This window comes from Montipora foliosa, chromosome 1 (genome assembly GCF_036669935.1).
Source record: "Montipora foliosa isolate CH-2021 chromosome 1, ASM3666993v2, whole genome shotgun sequence".
NCBI classification, from domain to species: Eukaryota; Metazoa; Cnidaria; class Anthozoa; order Scleractinia; family Acroporidae; genus Montipora; species Montipora foliosa.
This window is the reverse complement of record NC_090869.1, coordinates 35610384-35614176: the sequence shown is the minus strand read 5'-3', so window position 1 is coordinate 35614176 and position 3793 is coordinate 35610384. Positions and strand designations below refer to the sequence as shown.

The following is a 3793-nucleotide window of genomic DNA, read 5'->3' as shown; positions in this document are numbered from 1 at the left end:
TGATTATTATTATTATTATTATTATTATTATTATGCTTTCTTAATAATTTTGGTTTTTAAAAGACTTACCTTTCCTTTCCAAAAACTGAAATTGCTTTTATTCGTTAATCCGTTTACGGTAAATTCTGTTAATTGAAAGATAAAACGTCTAATATCTATTAAAAGAAAAATTTGGTGAACCAGTCTCTCCCGGAAGCTAATCGAGTCGATGGGGAGCAAATGAATGTAAAACAAACTTCAGAGGTGCACGACAAAAAATAGTACAATTGTATAAATGTAGTGAATGAAGTTTTGGATTAAAGTACAAGAGAATTAACAATTGGAAAAAGGACAATTTTATGACAGTTTTCCTCTCTCCTCAGCATAGCGTTCTTTCATAGCAAACATACCGTAAAATGCCGAAAATAAGCCCCTCCCAAGTATAATGCCCCCAAACTCGTAACACAAAAACCCCTCCGTTAAATCGCCCCTCCGAATATAAACCCCTCTGGAGCTTATACTTGGAAATTTCCCTCAAATACAAAAGTATAGGGTTTCCTTTGAACCGAGTATTGCGTTTTCAATAAAGTAATTTGAGGTTGTGTTTGAAGTTTGCATGGCTGAGTTTTAGAAAGATCTACGCCCTCACGACGCGTTTCAGTAAAAACTTCGAGCAAATATTACTGACATAAATTTTGTTCCTACTTTAAGCAAGCCCCATCGATTTCCCTCCGTATACAAAACCCCTCCGAATATAAGCCCCTCAAAAAGGGCCTTTGAAAAATGTATGCCCCGTGGCTTATTTTCGGAATTTACACATACACGGTTCACACACCCTTTGAAAGAGCGGATGACATAACAAAAGAAACCAAAGAGAAAAGAAAATTTTAAACAATAACACGAGCTAACAAAGAAAAACCAACGTTTTACAGGTTTCTAGCCCATTAAGTGACTCGGTACACCTTGAGTGTATTACGGCACACCTCCACCTATAGGTAATCAAATGATTTCGAGTGCAATTTGGAATAATTTCTTTCAAAGACAACAAAATTGTTGGAGCCCGAACTGAGGACAACCGCAATTTGTAGTCTATAAAATTTTACGAGTGCTTATAGGCGGCCCAAGCTCGCGTTATGCGCGAGACGTGGCTGTGAAAAGCGTCACGTCACTAAGCAAAAACACTGTTCAAGGCAATTTGTTTTTGTTTTTTTGAGTTGCTTTCGCGACAAAGGAGCAAAGAAGCGAAATGTTATCAATGAATGAACGAAATAAAGTAAGTTAACTCAACTTCCTAAGACAAAGTTTTACGAAGATTACGACAGCGTCTCAAACAAGATCGTCGCAAAACAGTCAAAAGGATCGAAAAGACAAAACAAAGTAAACAAGGTGAGTTAACTTACTTTATTTCGTTCATTCATTGGTAACATTTCGCTTCTTTGCTCCTTTGTCGTGAAACCAACTCAAAAAACAAAAACAAATAGGCCATTTCCGAGTTCATGTCTGCCTCCTTTTCAAACCGAGTCCAAGTGCGAAGTTTTTGTAATGGTAATTAGTTCTACTTTACATATGAATGAAAACTAATTTTCGTAACAAAAACTTCGCACGTAGACTCGCTTTGAAGATGAGGCAGGCTTGAACTCGGAAATGGCCTATTGCCTTGAATAGTGTTTTTGCTGACGTGACGCTTTTCACAGCCACGTCTCACGCGTAACGCAAGCTTGGGCTTGATTGTACGAGAATAATCATAAAAATTACAATTTCCTCGAGTGTGATTGGTTTAAAAAAGCTCCTATTTTCTACTAATTCACTTTCCAAGTTGTTATCGGACAGTCCAACAAGCCAATCGCATTTAAAGTTGTAGGCCAGAGGCCTAGGGGCCAATCTACACGATACGATCTTTTCGCATGCGACAAGCTCACGACAGGCCTACGACATGACTTACGACTGTCGCAGCGTTTTAAAACATGTTTTAAAATGCTACGACATTTTTTTCTGACGCACACAACAATCGTAAATCATGTCGTGGGCCTGTCGTAACCCGTTGTCGCATGCGACAAAATCGTACTGTGGAAATCGGCTCTAAGGTGATTCCCTGGTTTTGCATTGCGCAACCCAACTGCGCATAATTTCTTGTGTCATTGGCGCGCGCATTGGCTCACAGACATTGATAAAATGGCGGATTTTCACTGACGCCGAGCTTAATCTGTCAAGGAATGGCTATTTTCTTCTGAACCAGCAAGGTGACCTCCTCTTTTTAATGGTGTTATGTACTCGTAATAGGTACACGGAAGACATATTTTAAGGAGAAAAATGTTGGATAGTAGAAGTTGTAGTATTTATGGATAAATGACGTGAACACTGCATTTGGAGCCAGACACGGAGTGTGAGGTGATGACGCATGCAAGATCGAGCAATTTGAAATCACTTTACTGAAAGATTTTGGCCGGAGAAACAAGAAGGCTCAATTTTTCAGTAATGTTCGGTAGCTTTTGCTATATAACAACAATTTTTCCGGTTAATCAAGTTTCGAACGCTTCTCGCGTAATTCGGAAAAAAACCGCTTAAAGGGCATATAGCGCGAAAACAAGCACGGTGACCCTATCCTTTTACTGCATTTTTTTAATGTCCTGTGCATGAATATCGATTGAGCCAAGTTTGACCGAAATCTGGATAGTACGTCATTTTCAAAGCAATTACCTAAAAAAATAGAAGCTATAAAAATTTTGTCACCGTCATCTTCTCCTCAGTTTGTGACAATTACGATTAATTGATAATAGGACTTCATGTAGTACAGTTCAAGGAGTAATTTTGCTGGAAATTTCAAATTACTCGCTCGATTACCCCTTGAATAGGCCATTTCCGAGTTAATGCCTAATCACCTCAACGGCAACCAATCAGCGTAGATAATTTTCAATAATCACCCATATAATTATACTAATATTATATAATGATAATAAGACTGGCCATTTCTTAGTTCATGTCTGCCACCTCTTCAAAGCGAGTCTAAGTGCGAAGTTTTTCTTATGAAAATTAGTTTTCATTCATATGTAGAGTAGAACTAATTACCATCACAAAAACGTCGCACTTAGACTCGCTTTGAAGAGGAGACAGACATGAACTAGGAAATGGCCTGTTGTACTTATTACCATTATCAATAATATTAGTACAATTACATGGGTGATTATTGAAAATTCTCTACGCTGATTGGTTGCCGTTGAGGTGATTATTACGCTTTAATCACCTACGCCTCGCCTCACCGATCATTCACCTCGCCTTCGGAGAATAATTGTTAAATGATGTACACAAAAACACTTTCAAGACAACTTATAATTATGCAGGGCAACGCACGCGTATCACGAATCACGTACAAATTTTGCATCATCCAGTGATCCCATTTCATTGGCTATCTGTGAGTTCTTTCATCACTGACCAATCAAAATTCATGGTTTGACATCTCTTTTTTACCGAATTAACGCTGTTCTGTACTGTATTACCATCAGAATGGATACATTTTCCATGTATGTTATAAAAGCACAAATCAACACCGAACTTAAAATACACACAAGGAAAAAATAATAAGCCGGTGTAAATCCCTGAAACGAGTCATTTTTCTGTATGCATCCCACATCAAAAGGCGCCTCGTTCTTCAGCCCTGCTACCTCTTTGGCCATGGTTTACATCGACGGGGTTTCAAATCGAGACGGTTTTACGAGGCCGGTTGAAACACTTGATCAACTAGTGAAATCTCACGAAAACCGTTCTTGTCAAATAAAACACGAAAAAGTAACCAAACACTACCAATGCGATATTTTGC

General features: G+C 38.4%; 1 protein-coding gene across 1 annotated transcript in view; it reads left to right on the top strand.

Annotated features, from left to right (window-relative positions):
• The window catches only part of LOC137997521 (dolichol-phosphate mannosyltransferase subunit 1-like), a 12322-nt gene extending 11994 nt beyond the window's left edge, over window positions 1-328 (top strand). Inside the window, exon 9 of the mRNA XM_068843575.1 lies at window positions 1-328. This exon is cut by the window's left edge and continues 463 nt beyond it. The gene's annotated coding sequence lies outside the window, so the exon portion shown is untranslated.
• The last annotated feature ends 3465 nt before the right edge of the window (window positions 329-3793 follow it).